This window comes from Octodon degus, unplaced genomic scaffold, assembly GCF_000260255.1.
Source record: "Octodon degus isolate 3935 unplaced genomic scaffold, OctDeg1.0 scaffold00183, whole genome shotgun sequence".
NCBI classification, from domain to species: Eukaryota; Metazoa; Chordata; class Mammalia; order Rodentia; family Octodontidae; genus Octodon; species Octodon degus.
The window spans coordinates 2,822,546-2,839,592 of NW_004524759.1; the positions used below are offsets into that span (position 1 = coordinate 2,822,546).

At 39.7% G+C, this 17,047-nt stretch overlaps 1 protein-coding gene across 1 annotated transcript in view; it reads left to right on the forward strand.

Annotated features, from left to right (window-relative positions):
• The window catches only part of Bank1 (B cell scaffold protein with ankyrin repeats 1), a 323,433-nt gene that overhangs the window by 156,223 nt on the left and 150,163 nt on the right, over positions 1-17,047 (forward strand). The gene's annotated exons all lie outside the window — the stretch shown is intronic.

Genomic DNA, 17,047 nt, shown 5'->3' on the forward strand with positions numbered 1-17,047 from the left:
AAAACAAATGTGAATCGCCATAAACAAGTTTAGAACAGACATTACATTCTGTTAATAAGAAAAGTATGCACGTTTCTCTCCAGAAAGTGAATTATACTTCGGTGGCTCTTCAGAAAGTGTAATATGACAACAATTATATTCATGACTTTGCCAGAACTTATCTTTGGATTCTCAGAACAGATACAATTGCATTCCCAATGAGCAATTAATACAAGATTATTTGAGCATTTATTTTGATTATCAGATTAAATTGATCTAATGTGCAACTTCTAAAACCATTGGTATTTGTAATTTTGAGAAAGCAAAAAGACAATGAAACTGCATTTATATAAAATAGTAAAACAGTAATCAAGAGACTATAGGTATTAGTCACTTTCTGATTATATATATATACATTTCATATTTGAAATAAGTACAGTATATACAGTGTTTTAATAAAATTAGTTAAGTACTAATTTCTAGTTTATGTCTTTAAGTTAGAAGTGAACATTGTTTTTATTTCTCATATGATTTTAATAGTGGTTCTCAGGTATGCTAGTGTTTCGCTGTTCTAGTTCATCTGATAAGCCCTTTCAATTTAGTAATTCTCTTCTTTTATAGTCAATGTGGCATCTCTCAGAGGTAAGTCAGTGAGTCTACTCAGCTTTGAACTTTTTCCCATAATGCTGTCATTCAGTAGATCAAGGTCCCCAACTCTTTACAAATCTAACTAACTTTAAATCTTTGGTGGACTTAATTTTTTCCTTAGATTCTCAGCAGCAAATAAGTTTCCTCTGACTTTCTAAAATAAACCCTGATTTTCAAGGAGTAATTCCTTCACTTCTTGCCCTCCAGGAAGGATGAATGGATGCAGCCCTATCTACACTGTGGGTGCCCTAAGTAACACAATATTACACAATGGTAACAGTGGACATGAAAGAAAACATGAGGATAGGAGATGAGGATGGATGGACCTAGGAAATCATTTTTCTCTTGTGTACTCAGGGTGCTTAGACTTCTGCTGCTATAGTTGCAGCAGTGACAGTGGCTGTCTCTGTTTCTAAGTGATTCTTCACTGCTCATGGGACATTCTTCCTGACTTTGCCAAGCCTTATGCAGTCCTTATTCTGCCAAATTTGTTAAGTGATTTCCTATATCCCAACCTAAGCTGTTAACGTTTAGCCAGAATTATATGTGTTTGCACTGTCATGTGGCTAGGTGTTCATCGGGGACGTTTCTGCTCTCACCTTTGGCAAAGGTCACAGCAGATCTTTAAATACTTTTTAATAGCTGGAGTTGAAGAAGTAGTAATTTTCAGGCTATGAAAGACCTTTTTGAAAATGTATGGTTAAAAATAGAGACATACTAGTTCATAACACACATGGAAGCATTTTTTTGCTGACCTCCCTACCCATAAATCATCTTCCTAGATAGTAATTTTCTTTAAAACAAATCTAAAAGTTGTATCTTCTTGATGAAGGTATATCGGATAATCATCTGTTGTACTGTTCTTAGTTATGCAAATAATGTCTTTTTAAGGTACATATAAACCTAGTAGAGAAAAACTGTGAAACCTTAATATGCTGCTACTTTATTGCTTTTTAGTAATTAACACCTACACTAATGGATTTAACATATTTATGTTAGTGTAGATGTTAATAAATCTAGATTTTAATAAATCTATGTGATAAATAAAAGATTTTCACAGGCACATTGAAAGTTTTCATGAACTATTCTTTCAGAAATGCTGAAAGAATGATAACTCTTTCGAGTTTGGAGCTGGCAGTCCACTTGTGGACCACACCATTTTGATGAAGTATCTATTTTTAGCCTCATGCCTATTTTGTCCCTGACTTAGTGATTAGTTCAATTCGTCCTAAGTTCCCCGTAATGAAGCATTGTTCATTTCAGGGCCTTACATTACAGTTCAGTGAATTGGATCATAACTTGAGTGGGAAGAAAAAGCTAGTTGTAGTTTTAGAAAAATGCAGGAAAAGCTTTATTAAGTATTCATAAGCCAAGAGCACCAATAACTGATGCAATTCATGCAAAGGAAAGGAAAAGGAAGTGGAAAAAGATTTCTCAGATCTCACTTCTTCCATAGCTTCAAGTCATTCACTTTTGAAAACTAAATAATGTATATGTAGTCTGTGAACAGAGCCTGTTCATTGTGATATATTTCATTTGTGACATAGTTGCTATGTGACACCTGTATTTCTTTCATGGATTTGGTACTATAACCAGTGAGGATACCATATGTTTCTACAATCTAAAGAATCTTTCAAGTATCTACTCACTTTTCCAGTTTCTCACAGTGTCTTCTCTGAAAACCAATATAAAGGGATGAAAGGTGAAACGTAAATATTCAACCAGCATGTAGCACACTTGGGCTAACATAAGAACTGAGGAAATCCCAGGCAATTTCAAATAGCAACAACAATGGTTCATTTGGTTCTTTAAAAACTTATCTTTTAAATAAAAAAAAACTATAAAGAAATTAGAACTTGGCCTCAGATTAAAAGGTACAATGATATTTAAGATAAAATATAGAACATCCATTGTTTATATATTTTAAGCAAAATAATATCAGTGTTATATCTGCGTTTTTGTCTCAAGCATGTCACCCTACTGTCTCCCACTGGTTTAAAATGCTGAATGGAAAGAGAGCATCCATGTGTAAATAGAGCCTGAGACTATATCCTCCTCCTTGTACTAACTTCTCTGGGTAATAACATTCATAAAACTTTTTTTCCTTTCACTTATGTAACAATGTAAATATCAATAAGATATTAATTATAAAATTCTTAAAGAAAATTTAAGACAGGAAAAGTTGTTTTCTGTGTCCTTTCACTACCTGGCTTTTAGAGAGGATTCCTGGCCTGGGACCCTTTTATTGCTCACATCTATAAGAGATTCTTGTACCTCTCCTTTCCTTGAAGTTCTGTGCATTTGTCTTTGTGTGTAAAGGGAAAGACAGAGAGATATAGAGACACACCCAGGGGGTGCTGTGTCTCCTTAGTGTCCTACTGATCTTTGCCGGATTGTCAAAGGTTGAAGGGCTGTGAGGTTTGGGGGTAGCAGACATGGAAGGATTCACAGAACCCCTAATAGAGAGTGATAATTGACTGACTGGTTCCAAGAGCTATTCCCAGAAGTTGGCCCTGTGTGTACAGTGAGCTTTCCCTCATCCCTTTATTTCTACCATTCTGGCGTTGTTCATTTGTGCTCTGTGTCTACTGCTGCGTTCTCCATCCTGTACAGTATGTGTTGTGATGCACAGCAGAGTGTGGACAGCACATCCCGTGTCACCCAAGTGAGTACTTTCCTGTTCATAGCCACAGTGGTTCCCAGTAAGTATTGGGCTGCCCTCTCCTCTCCTAGCCTTGCCTTCCCTTGGTGAGAAACAAGTATTCAACTTAAGTATCTGTTTTCTCTTGCTCCATAGTTTCCTGAATCAGATTGGATATGACAAATGAGATAAGTGGCCATACTGTTTAAAAGCGTTAGTTTTAGGGAATCCATGGACAAACAGGCCAGCTTCTACTTTCAGCATGCATTTTTAATCAGCCAGACTACAGTGCATGTTAGAATTCTGGCTGTGCTCAGTATTGATGTTCTGCTAGGATTGGAGGAACAGGAACAAGTCACATAACTGCCCTTGGCAGATCCATTACAAATTCATGTCTTTGTTGTGCTGCAGAAGCTACTTGGCAATGCCTTCTAAAATCCTATTAAAAGCACCATGGTGGCTATTACAGAATTTTGCTATACCCCAGTTCTCAGACTCAGTTTCAATATCTCTACCTGCAAGCCCTCCAAGTCTTCTGTGAGCTCTCCTTTCTCTTTTCCTTGTCAAATTTTCCAGTGCACATTCTCACACACAGACACATTTCATACATGAATATTGTTTAGGTATACATAAATTGCTCTGCATGTACATATATTTTTGCTTTTAAATATATATATATTATTGTTTATGGTAAGCAGTTTTACACTAGATCCTTATACTAAGTTGTATGAATAGGTAATTTTACTTCTATTTTACAGATCAGGAAATTAAACTCCAAAGAAAATGTTATTTTCCTATAATCAGACAGTAGATTTATTATCTAAAATCAGCTATTTTCCATCTAATGACTCCTAAACTATTTTTGCATGCTCCAGCTTTACTTAAAATTGAATACAACTAACATCTTATTTCATTTACCTTCAATATATGTACTCTGATAATACAATATATCTACAAATCTATGTACTGTTACAATATACAAAAAAAAGTCATTATGAGCATTAGAACCAAGAAGTTAAAGAGAGAGTCCCATCCACATATGAATAAGTAGGTATCTAGCTGGGGATATAGCTCAGTGTCATCAGCACTCACCTGACAAGCACAAGGTCCTGGTACCGCAAACACACACACACACACACACACACACACACACACACACACACACACAAATTATAGTAACTCAATAAATGTATTTACTGTGATTTTAGACATTTCAAACTATTCTGACTTCTTAAAAGTGTTATGATAATAAATATGTAGTACATATTTCTCAAACTATATTATGTAGGAAATAACTTGATATTTTATCCTAAGTTAGAGCATATTACATTTGATGGCACAGTGTCTGCTGGAGTCATGAAAAGTCATTTATGGTGGAAGTTAGAAGACTTGAATAGGAAAAAAAACTGTAGATTTCTGAAGGAAGCACATACCTTCTAATTCTGACCATGATCTTGTTCATATTCAATGAGAAAAGGTATCTCTGAGTACACAGAGAACATGCAATGACCTCTCTCCCTAAACCATGGATGCTAAAGCTGCAGGCCCTTGGCAGCAGCCCACTCATTCCATGAGCAAAGGGCCCTGCTAGGGCTCTCCTTGATGCTGAATTTGCCTCTGATAAATGGAGCAACAGAGTGTAAATGATATAGATGAATGTTACAATGTCCAGAATCTCCAGGTAAGTTTCAAACTACCATGAATCAGAAGGCAGGTTCAAATCACTGAAAACATGCAGCCCTTGTGTGCTGCAGGAGATGGGTGGTAAACAGGGGTTTACATAAGAGTAAAGAAATGGAGAAAGGAAGTGCACCGTGGACATGAGGAGGACGCCTGAGCTGTGGGGAGAAGGCTGCGCACAAGAAGCTCTGAGTACTTGGGACAAAACAACTGCATCTGATTATTAATTTGTTTGTTTTCATAAACTATGTGTTGTTCTTTACCTTGTTTACAATATTAACTTAGGAAGGGTCACCTCTCTGTTTAAGACAATATTTACTATGGGATTTTAGTGAAAAATCTACTGAGAAAGGTTTGTGAGTTTATACAATGATGTGGGTGTTTTAAAACCCAGGTATTTTTGGTATTTCTACAGACAATATTTACTATGAAATCACTTGATTTTTAGATTATTTCTTGACACATTTTTCTCACAGTTGATACGTTGAATACAACATATATAATGCACCTGAAACAAAACCAGAGAAACTGTAAAAGGAACTTTTCCCACATGCATTTTGTAAGGGTTTGGATACTAATTATAAAAACTCTCCTTAAGCTGTGAGTAGCGAGGCCATCAGAAAGATATTTCTTATGTCCATTGACTCCAGAATGTGACAGAGATGGCTGCAAATTATCTCTTGCTCCATGAAATCATGTCAGTTTGGTTCAGGAGGATCAAGCAAGACCCTTGTAGAACTACCCCCAGCGGATGTCACATTTGCTATTTTTTCCACATGTTGCTAGACAATAATTGAGCTTCCTAGGCTTCTAGGTGCAGCCGGCATCCCTCCACTCACCCTTGCCTACATCCAGGTCAGGATCACAAGACAGGGCCCCAGTCTGTTGTCCACACTCTGCTTCCACACAGGAAAAAATGGTACAGCCAGGGTGGGGACAGCACGTAGACAGCCCCTGCAATGTGACAGTCATTTGGATCCAAAAATGGACTCATGCATCACTGCTGGAAAATAAGAGGAGTCAGAGGTCTTCATAGACCAACAGTGCTCCTCTGACTCAACATGTGTTAGCAGTGCTGTCTCTGTGAGCCAAATTAGCTCGGGTCCAAAAAGCCAATGTTCTGTGATACGAATATGGTATGCCCATGGCTCATATATCCACTATAGCCACAGTGTATTCTCTGCATGATTCAGGATTTGTTGTTGTTATGGAAATTATTACATTAAAATATTAGTAAAAAAGGAACATATGCATGTCCCATGATACCTTTTGTCTTTCTTATTCCAAGATCTGATTACTCTTGTATTACATAATTTCACCCTACTGTATCAACAACATTTTTTTTCTGTATTTAGGATAGGGTCTACAGGGTCTCACCACATAGATCAGACTCATAGTGATTCTTCTGTTTTCAGCCTCCCAAGTGCTGGGATTACAGGCATACACCACCTCGCCCTGTCTCAATCACTGCCTCATGTGCCCTGTGGGCGGGGCCAGTACAGCACACTGGGGATCAAACCCCAGCCACTGCACTCTGCCTAAGCAGGCACTTTAATCCACTGAGCTTTCAGGATTAAATGTATTTTAAATGTATTGGTTGTTAAAAATTATTTTAAGAATAATGACTATTAATAGACTTTGCATTTGTCTCAGCTGAACCCTAAGAAGCCGCAGCTCATGATCCAAGGTAAAGGGAGTGCTTAGCTTTTCAGGACAGTTCACAATTTCGTTCTCAAATGGAACGTATCTTGTACTATTCACTTGAATAACATTCATCCTCACTCTTAGGGAAATCGTCTTTAGCTTCACAGTGTGGCCTTGGTGTTCAGTTTAGGCTGTCTCTCTTATGGGAGAGTGGCAAATTCAGCCACAGCAAATGTATAATTCAGAAGAATTTACATCTCTCCTCCGATGTTCTCTGTGTAAGATGCTGGGACGGCAGCTATGATAGGTAAAGATCAGGTAACTATGATTTTGCTTGCCTATTGGTTTAATACAAATGATTCCCATGCTCCTTACATTAGAATGAATTCAATACCAACAAACAAGGCAATTCATAAAAGCATTGGCAGGAAATAATAAACACGAACTTACAATTCTGTATTAATTCATGAACTCAGTTCTTTCCATGATTCTAGCTGCAAACCAAACTGGATAAGAGCCAAATCAAACATCCTCATAAGGTCAACATTGAACTTAATCATTGAGTTTGGTTTGACTCTCATCTAGTTCAGTTTGCAGCCAGAATCATGGAAAGAATTAAGTTTGTGAACCAAGGCACTACTGCAATTATTTATCATCTTGGACATATTTGCCCCCATTGTTGGTGGTCTGGTTTCTTACTGAGCACCACTCAGTAGTCTGTATGTGATGGCTCAATGATCTTTACAATCCTTGAGAACACTACATTTTTGTCATTTTTAAGACGTGATTCCTCAGAAACATTCTAAACTTGAATTCTAACTATTTTTCTGGTTTCAACTACAAGCGATTAGCTTGTACAGAACTGACTGGTCTAAAGCTGTCATCTATGTGCTGGTTGGTCAAAAGGAAATGCAATTTCAGTCTCTCAAATTCATCACCAGTGGTAACTAGAGCAGTCAGTCTGACACTCTAGCTCTAGAGAGGGGGCCTTGTGAAATAAACAGGATAGCAGTCTCATTTCAGAAGGAAAATGTACAAAGGCAAGTCATTGAAATTCCATTGGGAAAAACCTGGTTTATCTCAAATACTTCTCTATCAATTGGGTTTGAGTTTCTGTCATTCTTGGTGCTTGAGGATAGAAAAGGGCATTTAGTGTAATCCAGGGTAGACCAAACATGTACTTTTCCACTAATATCATTCCATGGCTCCTACTTTAAATTCATATGAAGTTATCTCCAGGCTCTGATTGCAAATGGAGAAAGAACACAAACCCATACATTAAAAAAGAAAGGTATTTGATATTCATCAACTATCACAGCTTTGAGCTGGAAGAGTGTGATTTCTTCACCTCCCCTCATGCAGCAATAGTCCCCTTGTGATATACATGGATGCTAAAGAGGTAAAGTTATGATTGGCTTATTTTTGCCTCTAGAAAATATAATATAAAAAGCAAATGGAGGGGACAACCCGCTCGGGCCCCACTCCTGTCCCTCTCTTGGATAGGAGCTTTCTTTCCCTCAATAAATATATTCTGCTCATAAAAAAGAAAGTGGAGAATATCATCAAGAGATAACATTTGAGCTCATTTTGAACAAATAAGCCTGCAAATAATAGTCTTCTTAATTTTATTTTAATAGATCAATTTATTCATTGATCAAACAAATATCAAACACCTATTGAGTACCACTGAACATTTCTAAACACTGGAAAATCGAAACAGACCAAGACCAAAAGTCCTGATCCACTGAGATAAAGAACATAAGTGAACTAATGAGGCATCTAATGTAAGTGATAGACATTAGTGGTTAACACTGGAAAAAAACAGAAATCATGGCCTTATCTAGAGTCACTTGTGGGAATGTGGAGATGGGAAGGAATATTGCATTGAGTATAGGAAACATAGAAAAGACCTCACCCTAAAACCATGAAGGAGAAAACCATGTGGATGTCTGGGGGACATATTTCAGGAAGAGAAAACAGGGCAGAAAAGGCCATGCAGAAGATGCGTGTGTATGTCCTAAACAAAGCAAGTGAGTCGAAAGAAAAAGAAAGAGGAGAGAAGTAACTAATGGGGTCAGAGAAGTAACTGAGGCCAGGTCTGCTGAGCCTTCTAGACAGTGGTAAGGACACAGGATGTGAGGGCAGAGAGGCACAAAGAATTCCGGGAGAGGCGTTGCAGACTCTGGCTTCAGTGAAGCCATGCTAAGGACAGAATAGGTGGGTCGAAGGCAGGAGCACAACCTGAATCCAGGTTGCTCCATAATCCACATGAGAAAATAATAGTAGCTTAAACTAAGATGAAAGCAACATAACAGGATTCAGGTCTTTCCAATGCCAGTAATGGAAGTTTTTGGCTTTGCAGTACAAAAGAAATTACTGATGTCTCTAAGGATGTGTGTACAAGAAGGATGAATTGCCCTTCCTGGAGGCAAGGAATACAGTATGATGAACGAGGAATGCATGCTCATAGCTTCAGACAGACTACAACTTGCAAAGCCAACTGGGCACACAAAGTCTAGCAGCTGAGGTCATAGAGACTGTTCAGTAGAGGCCAAGAAGGAGTGGTTTTGAGGTAGGCAGACCAGGACACCTGTTAAGCTAGAAGCAGAAAGGAGACAGCAATGTATTAGCATGTTCACGTACTTCTCCTTAAAGTTGTCATAAAATGGGCCTTTCCAAACACCAGAAACACAGAACAGTGATTTGCTGGGAGGTGGGGAGAATAGACAAAGTTCTAACAGTGCATGAGTTCCATGGTGCTTCAGGGAGAATGCTGATGAATGTGTGGTTCTAGGTTGTCCCCATGTGTCTTGGAAGCAGGAAGGAACATCTGTTTCTCACATTCTTTCAGAATTCCTCATAACATCTTCTTGGGCAGCAGGCAGCATCCTGTCTCTATCTTGAAGTGAACTTTAGGGGTCAGTGGAGAGACACAGAGCTCTTTGTCTGTCAGACACTAATGTTCATTCACTCTGACAAAGCTGAATCTGAGACCCTTGCTTTGAGCCTGTGGCTGAGACCACAGGCCTGAGTGAGCACATTTCTCCCTTTATTAGTGTTTAATTTTCTTATCTCGGTACTGCTGAGTCCACTTACTCAAATCTGGCTCTTGGTAAAACATCAGTGAACCAATTAGTCCATTTCCTTAATGCGAACTTGCTAATACAAGACCAGGCAGCTGTGTGGACTTAGATTGAACCTATCAGTCTTGCATTTGGAGACAGGAATACCAGTTCTGAGCTCAGCCAGCTTCGTTACTGCTACATTAGACCACATTGCCAAGTGAGCCCCTGGCACTCAGTTCCAAGGTAGGAAGGAGGAGGGCCACAGCTGCAAATCTGTAGGATCTTATGCATGGTATGCTAGTTGAGGAGCTTCAAGTTCATTTGTGCTTTCCACATGCCCCTAAGGAATCTCTACTTTATTTACATTTGAGGAAACTGAGACCTAGAGTCAGACAGTGAGCTATGGTGCAGTCACTGGCCTCCCACAGTTATCACCCAAAATATGAAGGACCTACTGATGTTATGCTCTTACCCCATGGGTTGTTCAAAGATCAGAATGATTCTTCCCAATTTTAGCATTGTGGGCAAGAGTGAAAAGGGAAAGGAAATGGACTTGCATCAGAACAAAAGCAGCCAGAGTGGTCTAAATTTAACAGGCAATATTCAGGCAGTGAGTGAGCCAGGTTTTCATCTCTGCTCCTTTCTCTGGCTCTCTTTGACTCTCCACCTTACACTCATGCAGTGCTGCGGAGTCATAGAATGTCAACCCCTCATGGCATTACTATAGTCCTCCCAAATATTTTCCAAGCACTTGTTCTGCATTTCATGTGATGAGGATTATTAGAGGGAAGCAGCAAGGGAAAGCAAAATCCCTGTACTATTTTCTTATCTGAGAAATAGTTCACAAAAGATGATTGCTAAAGTTTCAATATATGTATGTATTGAGATCTTTGGAATTTATGAATCTTTTGTAACACTTTGGGGCTATCATCACCATTTTATATTTCCTTGCAAATATATTTAATATTTCATTCACTTCATAAATGAATTATTCTAACACTTGGGCTATGTGACATATGAATATTCCATTTTATAATTTCTTCCCTATTTAGGGTATAACTCCTAAGATGAAGATAAGAAACAGTATTATTCAAATTTTCTCCTTGACTAAGTTGAAATATAATATTCCCTCAGAGAGGGAATGAATATTTTGCTGTGTTTTGTTTGAGCCTGTCCTCTATTAAGCCAATAGAATATTTAATTCTCAGAAAAATTTATTTCACTGTCTTTGAGCAGACAGAGATTACACTGATAGCATTTGGCTAATGATGGTAGACCTTCCCGCACTGCCACTCTGCTCCACTGTGGAGACATAGTGAGGGAAGAAACAAGTGAATGTTAGAAGGGATGAAGGAAGTGAAGACATTTTCATTAAAAAATAAAATTTAATTGGAACCTAAGTATAAGAACGTCCTACTCTGTCCAATGTCCCATGATGATAAAACAAAATTATTATTCAATGTTAATTTTCTCTTCCTTCATGTCACTCTGTGACATGTGCTAATGCAATTAGCATACTAATAAATTCAAGTTTAATAAATTATAAATTTGATCAGAATATATAAGAGTTTGTTGTTAAATATTAATATCTGTGGATATGAGTTAGGATGTCTCCTACAGAACCATAAGTTGCATTAAGGTGCTCATTGCTGTACCTACACACTCAGCACAGTCACTGTCTTGGAGTAGATCTCTGTGTGTGTATACATACATGCATGCACATACACACATGACCCTGTCACATGAAAGAATGACTTTTTCCTGCAACTTCTGGGCTCATACTTCCATTGGTTGTTTTAATAGGTGCATTAAAATAAGACAGAAATTCCCACTTTTCTGAGCCCACAGGGGACTACAAAGATAAAGAGATGCAAGGGAACAAATGGACTTTATTATCCATTCTATTCAAGGTCTACCATAAAATTTACCTCAACCCCAACCTCTAGTGAAAAACCAAGCAGTCAAGTGCTTGGAGGAAAAAGAAGATCACATTAACAAAGAAGTTTGAAACAATAAACTTGACTAAAAGCTTCAGTGAACTTGCTAAGTACTTGCATCTGTTTTTGCTGCTTCATGGTAATAGCTCTGCTCCAACCCACATTCAGAGATGAGGAGCCTGAGTTCCAAGGTGATGACTGCCCCAAGTCACACAGTAGGAAGAGCCAGGCAGTACAGCCCCCATTTGAACACATCAGCATGCTCTGAGTGAGTTCACATGCCCAGGGGACACACATTACATCTTCTCTGTGTTCTCTAGCAGGGCATCTTTGCAGATCTGATGGATGGGCTTTCTGTGCAAAACTACTGCTGAGCATCCCAAAGGACACTGTTCAGGTGGCAACCTGGGTGCATATTCAATTTCACTTCTGTTGCATGGAGGTGTATCAAAATTCCTCAAAGAATACAGGAAAGGAAAATGCCAAATTCCAGTTTTTGTAGATCAAATTAAATTGGGTGTCAGTTCTTACTTGCTAAATCTGTAACACTGTTTCCTCTCAGTCCTTGAACTGCTTCATTCATACAGTTTCATGAACTCTCAAGAGTCATGCAGTGGTTGATGATATCTGTAGCAAGTTGACTGGGTCAGAGGGTGCCTGGATATTTGTGCAACTATTAACTGGGTGTTTCTGTGGGTTTCTTTTGATGATATTAACATAAACTGTTAGAGTGAATAAAAAAAAAATCCCCCTAATGTGTGTAAGCCTTCTCCAGGGGGTTGAAAGCCTGAACCTGCTTTAGACTGAAATATCAGTCTTTTCCTGTGTTGAACTTTAACAGGGGCACTCCCCACCCTGAGCCTCTCACCCTCCTTCCTTGGACTAGACCACCATTGGTGACCTGGTTCTTAGGCCTTCAGAGTAGGACTGAGCCTTACACAGGATCCTAGGGGACCCCTGCTGGCCTTTGCGATTGCATGAGCCAACTCTTTATCATCCCTCTCCTACACTGGTAATGTTTTCTTGGTGCACTCTAACACAAGTACTAATTTGATTTTGAGGCTATTTCTGTGAAATTTTCTTCTCTATTGCTCAGTGGTAACAACCAAGATGGGAGTATCTGAATACTAGAATAACCATACCACCTTACAGTTGGATCTAGAAGCCAGTGATTTTCCCATCACAGGAGAGAGAGAAGCCTGCATGCTGGAGACAAAAGAAAGACGGGAAGCCCTCACAGGCCAAAAGACAGGAGGAGAGAGACATTGGCAAATCCATGCAAGTCCATAGCAGTCCAGCAGGCAGGAACTAAAGTTATTTTAAGAAAATAATATGGAAAATGACTACTGGTTTTCTTTATAAAAAGTGCAGTTTGTTTCAAATCTTTGTAGTGGTTTTCACATAACTCCTGGATGATGTGTGGGGAAGCCAAGGGCCAAGCAGCTCTATCAACTGTCCATGGGTAGAGGCATAATGTCCTGTAGTGAGCAGGGTAAGACACAGGAAGAATATGCTACAACTTCTCCAGGACAGGACCCCAGCCTCAGTAACAGAGGCTTTAATACATCCTAACAGGTGTTCCACTGACCATACTCCAATCACAGCAAACCTGAAAACTGGAAAGGAAAGGAAAGGAAAGGAAAGGAAAGGAAAGGAAAGGAAAGGAAAGGAAAGGAAAGGAAAGGAAAGGAAAGGAAAAGAAAGGAAAGGAAAAAAATAAAGAAAGATAGAAAGATAGAAAGACAGAAAGGAGAAAGAGAAAAGAACCTGTTTTTCCATCTTCTCCTTGATTTCCTTAACCCTTTGGCAAGTAGATAAATACACGAATATCCTCACGTATGCATGCATGCAAATGTGTTTGTACATAAAATTTCAGTTTCTCTACGGAGACAAAATTTGACCTTTTCTAAGAGGATTTTTAAGCATACAATGTTATCCTGTTGTAAGTTATACATTTTCTTAAGCATTTGTATATATAATATATACTTATTAATATGTAGTGCTTCAGAGAAAGGAGAGAACTGCAGTTTTGAGGGACATAGCTATCACCATGGTTACCAGAAAGCACAGCTCAAAAAGCTTCTAAAAGCAAAACTGATGATGGAATTACAGCAGATGTGGTAGACATTGTCTACTAAATGTCCTGTCCTACTGTAATGAGATGTCCCTCTTCCTTGGGGGAAACATGTTTGCACCTCTGAGAGAAGATGTAGTTTAAGACCACCCACCCTTTGGGGAAAATACATGCCTGTGCTTTTGGAGACAGACACACAGCTGTTCTTTTCAAATATAACTAAATCAACTTCTCAAAGATAGATGAAAAGAAAATGATAGATCATGTGAATGAGTAAAACTTACAAGAGAAAACTATCAAGCTACAGCATACAAACAGAATGCACCTAGTAAAAGTGCTTACCTGTGCATAGGTGGTGTTAGGGTTTTCGTTGGAATTTGGAAATTCCTTATATTGTGAAGATGTACTATCACCTGCAGCGTCTACATGAAAATCGTTCCCACCCCCACAACATATGACATGAATTAGTTACACAGAACATTCTGCTCCTTCTGAAAGGTAAGTGTGCATTTTAGATGGAGCAGTGTCAGAAATAATGTCCAGGTGTATATTATGAAAATTACTGGAAACAGTGACCCACAGTGGGATAAGGTCTATGGAAAGGGAGAATGATTGGAGAAGCTGAGGAAAGTAACAGTTAGAGCTTTATTTACATTGAGGTCTCAAGCAACACCCAGCACCCAGGGCTGAGTTAGGCAAAGAAAGAGAGAGGCAAGCCAGAGAGGCCCCACAGAGTAACTTCCTTTGAAGAAAAAAAAGGCCAGGAAAAAAGCTTTTGAAAGGGATAGAGGACTCGCAGGCTCTGACATGGGCACCTACACAAAAGTGTCATAAGAGCCTGAAGAGAAATGTGTTTCCTGAGCCAGCAGTTCTCCCTGCTGTGCTGTGGTCACTTCAGAATGCTCTCCACAAATTCTGATTCATTGGCATGCTAAATAGAAGGCAGTGCATGTGATGCTATGGCTAATACTGTCAAAGGGAATGCAGAGCCAGGTCGCACTGGGACTGCATAGCCAAGAACAACCTGCTGCAAACCTGAGAATTAAGGAAGCAGCAACAGTCCCAAAGCCACCACAGATTCTGTCTTGCAAAACTGAGAACTCTGTCTCCCAACCAGGAGAGTGTGGTCAAGGCAGCAAGTGGTTCCATGACAGTGGGCGATTCCGTGAGACACTGTCACACAGCATTTGGGCTCTCCTCTCCTCTTGGGATCGCTGGCTGGTGGACAGACCAGAGACCTTTCAGACATTCCTGTTTGCAGCAAAAAAAAGCTGGAGTATAAAAGTGTGACTCAGCTGCAGCCACCATAAGTATGAACCTTGTCTAGGGCCCCACTGCCACCCACAAGATGCCCTGGAGTGAAGGGAACATGTGCATGAGGCCTGGGTGACCACAGGTGGATGGATGACAATTCCCACCACTGCTAGCCAACACTGACATAGTGTGGGGACACTTGCAGAGTGGGTTATCAGAACCGGTGTATGCAGCTGCAGCTCTGCTGCACCTTGGAAGCAGCTTTGTATCCAAGGAGACTCTGGCCACAAATGTCTTTATTTGCAATGGCTCTTCCATTTCTCCCCATCTGGAGGTTACTTAGGTGGTGGGCAGAGTGCACTGCGCCTGTAATGTGCTCAGGGTCTACAGTGGGAATCCACATGTGGGAGAGCTTAAAAGGAAACAAGGATTAAAACTGCTCATCTCTTTGACAGAAATGAAAGAAAATTATAAGCATGGCCCCCATCCCATACCGCTCACATAATTTTAGAAACCAAAGTGATTCCTTTGCTTAGGTTTGTGGAGAGATATTTTTAGTGACATTTTGTCAAAACAGGAAAATCAAGGCTGGTGAGTAGTTCCATGGAAGAACAAGGCCAGGACCTGGGTTTGATTCCCCACGACTGAGGAAAAAAAAAAAAGATGAATGAGCTTTCCTCATCTTAGAATCATAGCTTAAAAAGAAAACTCACTAGGACCGGCCAGATGGCTCAGTGGATTAAAGCACCTGCTTAGACAGAGCACAGGGGCCAGGTTTCGATCCCTGGTGTCCTGTGCAGGCCCAGCCCCTGGGGTGCACTGAGACTGCAACTGAGACTGGGTATGGTGGCTCACATCTGTAATCCCAATGCTTGGGAGGCTGAAAACAGGAGGATCACTACGAGTCTGATCTGTGCAGTGAGACCCTGTACTAAATACATTTTAAAAAAAGAAAACTCACTAAGTTACCTACGAACTACAAAATCAATAAGTACATGACTAGATGAAAGATCACTGTGCAGCCCCATCATAGGCTCTGTTGTGATTACATTGATATTCTAAGGCCTTTTTAAAAAACCTATGTGTTTGGCACAGGATCTTACTATGCAGCTCAGACTTGTAGTGATCCTCCTGCTTTCAGCCTCCCCAGGAACAGGACTAAAGGCATATAACACCACACGAACACTCTGCACACCAGCTCAGTGCTCCAGGGGTGGGGCTAGCACTGCATGTGTTACCTGGAAGTTGAACCCCAGTTCCTGCACTTGCATGAGGAGGCACTTAATGCACCAAGCTATCTTGCTGGTCTCTAAGACCATTTTGAAATAATTTTACCAGGGTAACCTTTTCCTAATTTCTTACACATTCATTAAAACCACAATTCTTCTTTGTGCACTAATTTTATGGAACACATTTGCTGACCTCTTTGAAGTCAGCACCCTTGCTGTGATGCTGTCTTCCCAGTGAGTTCTCAGTGACTGCTCTAGTTTTAAAGCTGGGAGTTCCGACTCCCTTTCCTGGCCTTCCAAGGTTCTCTGATCTCACTCAAACTCTGCTGATCATGGTTGTCACCACTTCCTGGGGTACGCGTGCAGGATTTCTCAGCTGCCTGCACCCCGCCCACTTTAACCTCCAAGGGCAAGTTCCATGAGGATGAGGAGATTTGTTTTTGCTTTTATTGAATTAAAATCTTCCTAAAGTTGAAGGAAACCGATCATCTAAATCAACACAGTAAAATTGGATACCCACACTGCAATTTGGCGAGCAAAGCAATGAAAAAGTTATAAGAAAATTTCTTAAGAAGCCAATCGGGAAAAACAGCTGCGTCAGAAAATTGCCTTGTGGATATAAATTGAAATATAAATCTTTCTCTGGGCTGTTAATTTTCTGAAAATACAATTGGCTCATTAGTGGGCCACTGGGACCTCTCATTAGTTGAGTGGAGAGAAATATACCGGTAATGTTTTAGCTCTCACCCGTGATCTACTTTTTGAGAAAGCATCTATTTTAATTTTTGAAATCACTTGTGAAAATAAAGAAGATGGGAAAAGAAATATTCCCTGTATTCGACACAGTTTTTACCCAATGCATCATCAAATACAGTGGAAAACCATGTTTCTATATA